Consider the following 13,457-nt stretch of genomic DNA (forward strand, 5'->3'; position numbering starts at 1 on the left):
GTCACAAGGATACTATCATATCAGCCTACGAGTACAGATGAAGGTGATGAGCCACAAATGCATTTCCACATCTGGGGACTATGTAGCAGGGACAAGGTGCTGCAGGGAGTAATGAGCATTTGCCTGATATAACCAGGCACATATTTTGCTATTTAGGACTTAAAACAGACTTAGGTATAGTGGAAGCATAGGCTGTCATGCACTATTCACTAATATCAATACACTGCTTCTGAGAGTCTAAAATTTTTTTATTAACTCAACAAACATTTAGTAAATGCCTACTATGCACGAGCACTGAGCTGGGGCAGAAGTGATTAAACTCCCCTTGCCATCCAGAACTAACAATCAAGTGGTGGAGATAAACGCATAGAACAGATAATTTTGCTAAAGTGTGATGAGTGCTATAATAAAAGTGAGAGGAGAAAACAGTGGGTTCAAGAGAAGCACCGAAGACTATTAATCATTCTGGCAAATGTTAGACAGCTAGAAGGGACAGCAGCAGTGCTAGCAGCAAAGTAAGTGAGGTCACGGCAACCATTCTTTAATTGCTTGCTTGAAAAACACATTTTAGAACTACTTATTTTTCATTAAGGAAATGTAGTAATTGATTCATCAATTGGTCATAACACCCAAAATTTTAAAAAGGGAGAGAGACAAGCGCAAGCTTCACCATTTCCAGGAAGCCCACCTACCTCTCCGAGAAAAACCTCATTTTGAATGTAAAAGGTTCAAACTTACTGAAACCATCTCAGAAAATCTCGAGTCCCCTGGTTGCCTTTGATCACAAAATCAAGAGAAGACCAAATGAATTCCAAAATGTGTCCGGTCTAGGACACAGCTAGAGTTCTCTGAACTCCCAAGGCCCTCAAAGTTTTCCTTCTCACCCACCTTTCCAGGCCAGAGTTATCCAAACAATTTCCCATTCTTACCCTCCAGCCAGCCAGTCAACATTCCCCTAACAGTCTGTAACTCATGAGTCAACTAACTTTTTTCTTTTAATTTTTTGTAACATTTATTTATTTTTGAGAGACAGAACATGAGCAGGGGAGGGGCAGAGAGAGAGGGAAGCACAGAATCCGAAGGAGGCTCAGGCTCTGAACTGTCAGCATAGAGCCCAATTCGGGGCTCAAAGTCACAAATGGCGAGATCACGACCTGGGCTGAACTCTGACACTTAACCGACCGAGCCCCCAGGCGCCCCACGAGTCAACTAACTTTTATACAGTGTCTTGAACATAAGAGCTCACTTGTAACTGTGAATGGATGAGTTTTTCTACTTTTCTTTATTTTATCAAGTTGTTCCTTCTATGCCAGATGTTGTTTCCAGGTCTCCCTTTTCTTCCTCTCTCACCACAAATCTCCACCCACCCTTCTCATCGTATCTATCAGTTAAAGTAATATTTGAAGGAAGATGGTGTAGAAGGAAGAACAGGGATTCTGGAAATCAACATCTCTGACTCAAACCCTGACCAATATCACCTTATCAAGTCACTTAGTATCTATGACCTCCGATTTCTCCTGTAAAATGAGAATAATCCCCCCTAATAGGTAGTATTCCTGTGAGAGAAAACCGAGATGTGTATAAAGTTCCTAGTGTGCTTTGGTAACAAGCACCCAGTTAGTACACACTAAATGCTAGTTTCTTTCCTTTCCTAAGACTTGACTGAAATGCCTGCAGAGAAACCTCTCAGCTTACCCACCTAGGGTCCATCTGTAATAATGGCATGGCAGTGCTTCTCCAGTCTCTGAAAGCCTCTAGGGGAAGAAAACCTGCAATTAAGAAACTTAGATTTTGTGGGGAAAACAGGATTGGGAAGCTGAGGGCATCATTACACCTGAACTGTTTTAAATTCAGTAAAATGAATCCATGACAAAATTTGCTAAATAAAAACAGTATTGATGACATTCAGGCCTCTTAAAAGAGCAATTATGACTACTGGGGTAGTATTTTCCATTTAGCACTCCATGCTCATTAGGAAACTTCCGAAGAGTTTCCTGCCCTGTAATTTATAAAGCTGCTTATAAATTCATCTGGCTTTGAGGCAAATAATCCACATACTGCCAGAAGGTGTGTTTTATCTGCTTCCAAGTGTTCGATGCCTATCTGATCTCATGGCTCAGGGCTGCTGACTCCTGAGTCTCAAGTTCCAACATGGTCCCTCAAACAAGGGAAGCACTCAGTTGCTTGAGAGGAAAAGCACTTTAGGTAAGCTCTAATAAACCACTGCATATTGCCAACTAGGCATTCTACAATCCCGCTCCCCGGGACTCAGGTCCCTGTGGCTTTTCTGGGTCCATGAGAACCTCATGTGCAAAGGCTTCTGAAGACCCCAAAACCAAGGCTGCCCTTCCATAGTCTGAAACAGGCCTTTCGTCAGCCTCCTCTACCAGCTTCCTCAGACTTCGCAAGCAAGAAGGCTGGTCCTATTCTGCCTTCTTCTGAACTCTCTTCCCTAACACCCTTTTCTGTGGTGCTGAACACTTGACTCTTCCCCGTTCAGTTCCTATACTCTTGGCGACTTCTTTAAAAACCCAGAACCAACATTTCTGTGCCAGGCCTCATTCCAGCCTCAGCACTTCAAATGTATTAACCAACTGAACATCCACAACAAAATTAGGAAGTAGCTCCTATTACTATCCCCATTTTACAGGTGAGAAAACTGAGGCTTAGAAAGGTTATAAGAGATAGACTGAGGATTCAAATCTGGGCAGTGTGTGGTTTTAGCCGCCACCGTTTGCTAAATTTCCTCAATTCCTTGCTCAAACTGAAACTTCAGGCCACATGGTATCTATTGGTCTCTTATAAGGTGGTTGTTCAGGTGAAATAAATCCTTTTGAAACCACTGCCTGGTTCCTTCCTCTCCCTCTCCTTCTCCTCCTTCTCCCTCCCCCCTCCTCTGCTTCCTCTTCTGCCTCCTTATTCTTCTTTATGCTTTCTGATGTCAAATAAATGTTGCTTGATCAGAGCCCCAAGGTGTCACCACAATTGAGTCGATTCCTGGATGTAAATCTCCCTACCTTATCGAATCTCTAGCTGAGAGAATGCCCTCTCTCTGAGGTCACCAATAAAGGTATGATACAGAAAACAAAACAAAACATTAGTCTGGTTCAGACTGCAAACAACTCTGTACAGTACTCTCTTTCTGAGAGGAAAAAACAAAAAGTTATTTTGTAAAAGACATCTGCAGCTGCAAAACACAGTCCTTCCTGCCTTTTACTAAACTTTAATAGATCACTCACAAACAGGTCACGCCCTTGTGGGTAGAAAGTTCTATAGGTTTTTTAGAATATCTTTAATGAACATGAAGACTAACTTTCAGTGTCAAGATGTACCCGGTACTTCTTTTTTTTTTTTTTTTAATTTTTTTTTTCAACGTTTTTTATTTATTTTTGGGACAGAGAGAGACAGAGCAGGAACGGGGGAGGGGCAGAGAGAGAGGGAGACACAGAATCGGAAACAGGCTCCAGGCTCCGAGCCATCAGCCCAGAGCCTGACGCGGGGCTCGAACTCACGGACCGCGAGATCGTGACCTGGCTGAAGTCGGACGCTTAACCGACTGCGCCACCCAGGCGCCCCTGTACCCGGTACTTCTGCCACGATTCTACGACTCACTGAAGAAGCCACGTTTACTCTAATCATTCGCCAAACAATTACTGACCTCTGGAAACCCGGTGAGCAAGGTAGACAGTATTTCTCCTCTCAAGGTGCTTACTGCCAGCGTGGGACACAGGCAATTAAGCAAACACCTGTCTACAGATGATGACGATCACACAGGATGATGTGCGAGAGAGAGAGTGAAGTGAGTACAGAGGAAATTAATTTAGATGGAGTTATCGAAGAAGGCCTCTCTGAGGAGGCAACATTTAGTGGAGAGCTGAAGCAAGCATGCACATTCCAGGAAGAAGAAATAAAAATGCAACGTCTTCAGGTGGGCACAAAACCAAGGAGCCCCTTCCCTTGGACAGCTCGCCATTGTGTTTACCTCTTCGTGACTTTATAAACTTTATACATCCTGTCAACCTTAATCGTTGTGAACTAAAGAATGTACATCACATCTATAAAGGAGTTTCTCCCCCTCTTATCTCTGCAGTTGCCAAATTCCCAGGACCACTGTGTCTTGCTTCTGTCTGCAATACTCTTGTCAGGCCAGCTGCCCAGCAACACCTGTTAATGATTAGCACCAACAGACCACGGAAAACAGATTTTGCAAGTCAGTCAGCCATAAAGTCCTTCCTAAATAAGGCTGCGGGAGATTTAGTCCAGCTCCTGGGGAGCTGGGCCGTTCATTCCTGCATAACCACCACCGTGCCCAGTCCCTCACCCCATCTCACCATGTCCCCAGGAGTCTGACAGCTGGGTCAAGCGATGACCTTTTTCAACCTACGGGAAGCCAGCAGTTAACTGAGGAATGTCTTTCTCATCACTTTGTGTTGAAATACCACCAGGACCTCAGGCTTGTAACTCATACCAGATAAGTCATTTAGTAAAAAAAATTCTAAGACTTAACTTGATAAAGAGATAATTTACAAAAAGCTTCATGAGGCATTCCTGGTGAGCCTATATCCTAGGCTTTACTAGACATTCCTGATGAGCATGTGTCCTAGGTTTAAAAAGCACTGCAACGTTTAAAATAGACCATTTTTCATGTTAGTGATAATTACATCACACTGGGAATGGATATACTTTCTTTGCATTCAATCTATTTATTATTCACATAGATGAATTCATGAGGCCCGAGTTGCACCACTGTCTTTTCCCCAAAAACCAGTTAAGTCTCTAAGGCCTTGGGAAGCTGTATCACCCTTGCTAACATTAGGGAGTGATCTTCTCCCTCCCTCACATCTTCACCCCCTGGTCTCCACACCTCTGGAGAATGGTATGGTCTCTTCTACTTGTATGTTTACAGGAAGCCATCTTACTGAAGATTTTTTTAAGACTCCAAAAGTTTGTGTTTCCTTAAATTAATTTAATTTGCTTGTTTCTGTCCTATAGTTTAGGTTATTTTCTTTTTTCTTTTTTTTTTAATTTTTATTTTTGAGACAGAGAGAGAGAGAGAGAGACATAGAGTGTGAGTGGAAGAGGGGCAGAGACACACACACACACACACACACACACACACACACACACAGAATTTGAAGCAGGCTCCAGGTTCTGAGATGTCAGCACAGAGCCCAATGCAGGGCTCGAACTCACAAACAGTGAGATCAAGACCCAAGCCGAAGTCGGACGCTTAACTGACTGAGCCATCCAGGTGCCCCAGTTTAGGTTGTTTTCAATCCTAGAAATATACTTCTATAATGATACATTTGAGAGTGGCACACACAGTCAGGAGACCTAAATTCCAGTCCTGTGTTTATTTATTCATTAAAAAAATGCTTTTTAAATTCCTATTATGTACCAGACTCTGCATCACTGGTGGGCTTTTCACTTTGGACAATTCTAACTTGCTCTATGCCCCAGTTTTCCTATTTGCACATATCTCTAAAGAGCACACTGTACCAGATAATCTCTACCCCTTTGCAGTTCTAAATGTGTTTGCTTCTAAGTCCAATTCTAACCTCCATTTTGTTTCTCAATCACACTTATTTCTAAGTAAACTGACTTTGGGAAATATCCCATTAAAATAAAGGCTAGTACTGGTTAGATATCCTAAACCATTAATATAATTTCATTGAGAGAGAAAAATATATACTGTAATCAGTATTTCTGGACTTTAGATGATTATTTGCAAGAAAAATCAATGAAGAAATTGTACTATATATACTCAGAAACAAGAGTCAGAAAAGAATAATATGTTACAAAATAGCTTGGAACCAATTTCCTCAAGAGGAGAAACCGGGCACCTGGGTAGCTCAGATGGTCAAGCATCCAACTCTTGGTTTCAAGTTCATGAGATCAAGCCCCACGTCGGGCTCTACAGTGACATCACAGAACCTGCTTGGGATTCTCTCTCTGCCCTTTCCCCCACCCTCCCACTCTCTATCTAAAAGTAAATAGACATTAAAAAAAATAAAAAAGAAAAACCAAGTATAAAACCAAGCACTGAAAATATAAATAAAAAATGTAAAACCTAAAGCTGGCCAGATAATGTTAAAAAAAGGTATACATATATATTGCTGGTAATACTGTATATTCTTTCTAAAGAATAAGTTCATAATATGTAACAAGGATCATAAAGCTGGTTGTGGAAATTAATCACAGAAATAGTCCTGGGTTCACCCATGTAACTTTCTTTGACCAATGAACTTGCTCTTTCCAGTCGTGCCCCTTTGCCATAACCATGAGAACATGCCTAGGTTAGCCTGGTGGGTGGATGTACAAGATGCATAGAGGAAAGCCAAAACTTTCCAGCTGGGACTGGCAGTTTCCCTGAGCTAAGGATCTGGAGCTGGGAGCCCAGAAAGCCTAAAAAAGCTAGAATTTTCGAGGAAAAAATACCAGAGAACAGAGAGCTCTGGAAATCTGCAGAGCAACCCCCTACCCGAGTCTTCAGCTAAGTAATGATGTGAAGAGAGTATCCACTGTCTGAGAAACAACCACTCAAAAGGATTAGAGAAAACAATTTTCAAAGCTCACAAAAAGCTAGCAATAGTCCCTGAAGTGGAAACACTAATAATTCAAGAGGCACCAGACTGGTTAGATACCCAGAAAGGCTTGGCCTGTGTAATGGGACAAAACCTGCCCTAGAGAAAATACTGCTCTGCTTACACCAAGCAATACTTACAGGCAAGACTGAAAGTATAAAACAGCTTCCAAGTAACTTAATTGGATCCCAGCACCAATATCAAGAATACCTCTAGAAATACAAAATATTCAGTTCCCAACAAGGTAAAATTCAATATTTCTGCTTCCAATCAAAATTTGCCAAGTAATTAAGTTTGCTAGGGCTGCTGTAACAAAATACCACAAACTGGGTGACCTCACAGAAACTGATTGACTCACAGTTCTGGAGAGTAGAAGTCTGAGATCAAGATGTTGACAGGGAGTAGACAGATGGGAAGGCAGGGGGGCAGGGGCACGTTCCAGGCCTTCTTCCCTGGCTTATAGATGGCTCTGTGTCATTGACTCTGTGAGTGTGTGTGTGTGTCTCTAAGTTTCCCTGTTTCATAAGGACACAGTCATATTGGATTAGGCCCACCCTAATGAACTCATTTTAATTTGATTAACTCTGCATTAACCCTGTCTCCAAATAAGGTTCATTCTGAGGTGCTGCGAGTTAAGACTTCGATATAGGAGTTTTTAGGGGGACACAATCAACCCATTACACCAAGCATGCAAATAACCAGGAAATAAGGCCCATATTGAGAAAAATCAATCAATCAAAGCCAAGAAATGACATGGATCATAGAATTTGAATTTGAAAAAGATGTTAGAACAGTTATGAAAATTGTTTATCACTTGTTCAAGAGGTTAGAGGAGACTGGTATGATTAAAGTTTCACAGACACTTGGAAGATACAAAGACTCCGGTGAAACTTCTAGGGATATAAAAATATAATGTCTGAGATGAAAAATACACTGGGAAATTTTTAATGGAAAATTAAATACAGCAGTAATAATTAGTAAAGTTGAAAACACAGCAGTAGAAATTATCAAAAATGAAATTCAGAAGAAAAAGACGGAGAAAAATGAGCAATCAGTGAGCCATGAGAGGACTTCAAATAGCTTAATATCTACGTAAATAGTGTGTCAAAGGGAAGGTGAGGGACTGGAAAATAATTTGAAAAAATAATAGCTGAGATTTTCCAAATATGATGACTACTAAACTACAGAGCCAAGAAGCCTCACAAACTCCAACTATGAAGAGCACGAATATGACTGCAGCAAGCCGTGTTGCTACCAAACTGCTTAAAACCAACGATAAAGAGAACATCTTAAAAAGAAGCCAGTGGAAAGACACATGGCGTACAGGGACTTCTCATTGCAAACAACAACGTCGAGACAATGGAGCAACAGTTTTAAAGTACAAAAAGAAAAAAATGTAAACCTAGAATTCCATACTTAGTAAAAATAGCTTTTGAAAATAAAGTCAAAATAAAGACATTTTCAGGCATACAAATGCTGAAAGAATTTATTAATAGCAAACCTGTCCTACAAGAAATGTTAAGGGAAAAATCCCTCAGGCAGAAGAAAAACAGTACCAAATGGAAATCCAGAGCTATCAAAAGAAGGAGGGCACCAAATGTGGTAACTATGTGGGGTCTAGAGAGAAACTTCTCCATTATTTCCTCCCTCCCCTCACCACTCAGGCCATGTCCCATTTAGAAATACAACTGAACAAGGCTTAATTCCATATGTACAATTTATATACACATCATCTATAGAAAATTACATTTATCAATAGTCCTCAACAAATATTCATTGAGCCTACAATATATTTCAAACACTGGGGATATAGTGAGCAAAACAGACAAGCTCCTTTAACAAGCTCATGGAGTTCACATTCCAGGATTTGATTTTCTGATTCATGAACATGAGAACACGGTATTATAGTCACACTGCAATTTGCTGATATCGTTTTATTTATATGTTTTAGTAATTCCCTTCAGACTGAAAAAATACTTAAATTTGGTTGCTTCAATTGCCTTCATGATTCAGTAATTCAATACAATAATCTAGTTAATAAAAGCCCTTTAAATATTATCAGTACTGTTAATTACATGGGCTTACATCATAATGTACTCCAAACAAAGCAATTTTGGTATTTTTCATTATGTCATATTCTATCAAGCTGCTGGAATTGGGATAGGTAAAAGGAGAAAAGGGATAAAGAAGCCATAAGGGTTAATTAAGTTTCTAATATTTTTGTAATCCATATCTTTTATAGAAGGATACGAAGGTGTTTACCATAGACATACATAATGTCAGTACACCATAACTAAAATGGAAATGGAAAAAGCAAAGCCATGCATACCTGAAAGAAGCAAATATGCTAGCCTCAAGTGCTAATTTAGTTACTATAATTATTAATAAATATGGCTTGGAGCTTCCTAGCAGCCAAAGCAAAAAGGGAAACACAACTTATAAGAAATTGTGCTCTGTGTTAGGGGAAAAAAAATATTAATGCACAAATACTCACTGCCTTCTCCTTCCCTTCTCTCATATTTCTTTAAATATTACTTACCCTAGTCAGGTTTTTGAAAGATATTACAGCTGATAGAGGGAGGGAGAAAACAAGAATATACACTGTGAGGAAACTCAGGTATCCTATATCACTATCTGAAGAAGAAACATATATTTTGGAAACAAACAAAAATTATGAAAGTCATCCTCGCCAAAAAAATAGGCTATTCTTTTGAGAACATATGTAAATTCTACCCCACCATTTTACACTGGTTAAATGAACCAACTTATCTGCCAATGAACAAACAAGCAAGCGCTTTTGGGTGAAACTCTAAATAATTGGGAGTCAAAATAGTGAAATGCTGAAATCATCGTCTTCAAATTAGTAATGGCTATTTTTATGGCAGGTTTTGATTTGAGGAGAATGTAAAAAAAGTGTATTCTAATCTACTTCCTAGGAACAGCTGTAATCAGCAGATGATTGTAATGACAAAACTCAAGTAATTAAACGTCTTCATTTAAAAATCTATTCAACAGCAACAACAAAAAAGGCATCCATGGACTTTTACTTGTCAAAAGTCTGGAAAATGTCCTATCTCTAAATAGAGTGTCATTAATTTTTATACCATATATGATTAGGCAAACAAATAAAAAATGAAAATGAAGAAAGAACCAACATTACCTTGATATTGCCTAGCTGTTTATTTTATGGTATAAATATATAGAAAGACATTACTATGGAAGTATCAGTCTATCTCCTTTGGCTTTTGAATGTTATTGTCAAATCCCACAGAAAGCAAGATGGCATTAGAATGCTTGGCTATTTCCCTGTGTTCCATTCTGCTTTCTGAGCCCTAACCCAATGTTAGAATTTCATTAACTTCTTTCTGAGTTCTCTTGCCGGCCCTTTTGCAAACAGGTAAATAAGGTGCTGGAAACAGTCTCCATCAACCATTCACTCATTACACTAATATTTACAGGCTCTTTGATGGGCCAGACAGGATTCTAGACAGTGAACAAAACAGACCAAAATCTCTGTCATTGTGGAATTTACATCCTAGTGAAGGAAGAGAGATAATAAAACGAGTAAGTAGAGACTATGTCAAATGGTGATGAGGGTGATAAAGAAAAACAAATCAGGGAAAGGGAGAGGGGAGAGCTGCTGAAGAGGGACGGCTCTTTCAAAGAAAGAAAAGTCTCAGTGAGACAATGACATTTGAACCAAAACCCAAAAGGTGTGAGGGAAGGAGCCTTTTCCTGCAGTAAAAGGAGACAGAGGGAACAGGCTTGGCAGGATTAAGAAATAGCAAAGGCCAGCACAGCCAGAGTAGGGAGATGAGTTGAAGAGGCAGAGGTACAGGCAGATCAGGCTGACCTTGAAAGCCATTGTTAGTGTTTTGTTTTTCATTCTGAGACAGACAGGAAGTCATGAGAGGTTTGAACTAGAGAGAAGCATGAAATGACAGAGGTATTTTAAATTCTCAGGCTCACTGTTGTGTTGAGCACAGACTATAGAGGATCAAGGGGGAGAAACCAGTAGCCTCTATCAGAAGCTACTGCAGGGGTTCAGGCAAGAAAGGATGGAGGCACAGACCAGGAGGTTATGGCATCCGTGGTAAAAATACCCCCTACAGATGGCTGCCCATCCAGCAGTTTCTGGAGTGGGTGTCAGGGGTTGACAGTCACATGAATTTTTTAAAAATATTCATTATCTTTAACCAAAGTATCAGAAAGTTTTAGAAGCCAGTAGTCAATGTTTACATGTGGTGACTGATATGAAGAGCTATTGCCAGTGAAACTCGAACCACAGCAATCCCTCCGTTTTTAAGGGCTGAGGTTTATTCACTGGAATTTCTACTTAGATGACAAGTAAGAATTCTCATTTGATTCTACTCTTGCTATGGAAGATACTTCCTTAATATAATCAGATCATTTTTTTTTACTAGACGCTATATGGTGAACAAAATTAAATTTTGTTTTGGCAACTGGAGATTTGCATTAGTTCAGTATCTTAATTCTTGCCAATAATTCATATTAAGTGGACATTTGGATAGAGATGTAAATGACCCATGAGACTGGCCTGAATTTATACTGAATCCCAGGTTATACTTTAGAATGTTGATTACTTTCTCACATGCCTTACCTTATTGTGTTTTGTTAGCATACTTTTTTTCTCCTAAGAAAAGATTGGAGATGAACTCTGGTTAATGAGTTATGGCTAATCAAGATGTGGTTTCCTGTGATTCCAGCCTTTGAGGCCTACAGTGCACATCATCTGATAACTCTATGGCTGATATGAATACACACCAAATAATTACTGAAATTCATCATCTTACTTCTGAAATAAACATATTACTGACTTCAACCATGTTATTCAAAATATAGATCAAAACACCCTCTTCCATGATAAGCCTGTACTTTTATAGCCTTCCCTGCTATTCTCTCTCCAGCAACATTTTTCTGGACCGACAGGACTATTAACCAGATTTTCAAGCCATGAGTTATTTACATCCTCCAGTACATTTCAGTGAAATTAATTTGAGTTGTCCTCCTTTCTTACCAGCTTTCCAATAAATCTTTCTGGCAGTTTAAATAGAAATATCATCAAGTCAGACTGGCTTGTGGCAAAAATCACCACTATTAAATGTTCTGCCAAGAGCATGCATGGTAAAAAGGAAAAAAATGGAAAAACGAGGAGAAAACGTTTCAATAACTATGAATAAAACAGAAACCAGAAAATATGTGAAATGCTACAGCATACGGATAAGAACAAAATTCTGAAGGAATATTGCATACCCACTATATTCATTTCCTAGGGCCACCATAGCAAAGTACCACACACTGGGTAGTTGAAACAACAGAAAATTTACTTCTGACAGTTCAGGAAGCTAGAAATATAAGATTAAGGTGTCAGCAGGTTTAGTTTCTTCTGAGGCCTCTCTTTTTGGTTTGGAGAAAGCCATCTTCATGTTCACATGGCATTTTCCCTCTATGTATGCCCATGTCTTAATCTCCTCTTCTTATACGGACACAAGTCATATGGGATTGGGGCTCACCCTAATGACCTCATTTTAATGTAATTACCTCTTTAAAGACCATATCACCAAATATAGTCACAGTCTGAGGTACGGAATCAGTTTTGGGGGGGATACAATTCAGTCCATAACACACACTACTTAGGAAAAGCACACATTATAAATCTGTTAACTATTTAATGAGCCACGAGTTTTGATCCTTGAACACCAAGAATGTGCTAAGAATACAACATTTGACTATTCACTACCCATGTAGAGAATGACAACTAGATCTTTGTGTGATCCATCAAGCCCATGGCAGAGACAGAAAGCACTGAGAGCCTCTGGAGTCTAGCTCACTGTCTGTTCAGCATCCAGCTCTGCATTCAGGGGATAGCCATTAGCCAGGTTCAGTATAGCCAGGACAGTTCATTAGCCAGGTTCTTTCTTTGCCACATGTCCCAACATGCTGCATAATTTTTGAAGTGAGATAAAAAAAAGAATTGTTTTCTATTTTCTAAAAGAAAATTTACCAAAGAAAAAGCCATCCCTTTGCTCTTTATGTTTTCTACCCACATTTGTTATACTGCTGCTTCCCAGTTGGGTGAGATACATGGAGTCCAAACCCAAATCAGGGCTCATACTGGATGGGTATCCATGGTAGCCATCACTAATTCTTGAATCTCATCAACCTGGATTTGACTTCAGAATCCTTCTCAACACAGCCACTACAATGACTGTAATTGAGATGGACATTATTTAACATCCCTAGCCCAAACAAAAGTGGGATGCCAGAAGTTACTGCTTGCCTCTTTCCACTAAGCAGTTTCTTCATCCAAGGGTTTCCAATCACCAATTCAGTCTCAATTCTTGACTGGCCTAGCTAGGATTGGCCTCTGTGTTAATAACAACCATTTTAAAAAAATTGGGGCGGGGGTGGGGGGGCACCTGGGTGGCTCAGTCAGTTGAGCGTCCAACTTTGGCTCAGGTCATGATCTCGCAGTATGTGGGTTTGAGCCCTGCGTCCGGCTCTGTGCTGACGGCTCAGAGCCTGGAGCCCACTTCGGATTCTGTGTCTCCCTCCTCTTTCTGCCCCTCCCCCACTCATGCTCTGTCTCTCTGTCAAAAATAAATAAACATTAAAAAAATTTTTTTTATTTTTTTAATGTTTATTCATTTTTGAGAGACAGAGAGAGACAGAACATGAGCAGAAGAAAGGGCAGAGAGAAGGAGACACAGAATCCAAAGTGGGATCCAGGCTCTGGAGCCATCAGCACATAGCCCCACGCGGGGCTTGAACTCACTAACTGCGAGATCATGACCTGAGCCAAAGTCGGATGCTCAACCGACTGAGCCACCCAGGCGCCCCAATAAGAATCAT

Source organism: Neofelis nebulosa, chromosome 15 (genome assembly GCF_028018385.1).
Source record: "Neofelis nebulosa isolate mNeoNeb1 chromosome 15, mNeoNeb1.pri, whole genome shotgun sequence".
NCBI classification, from domain to species: domain Eukaryota; kingdom Metazoa; phylum Chordata; class Mammalia; order Carnivora; family Felidae; genus Neofelis; species Neofelis nebulosa.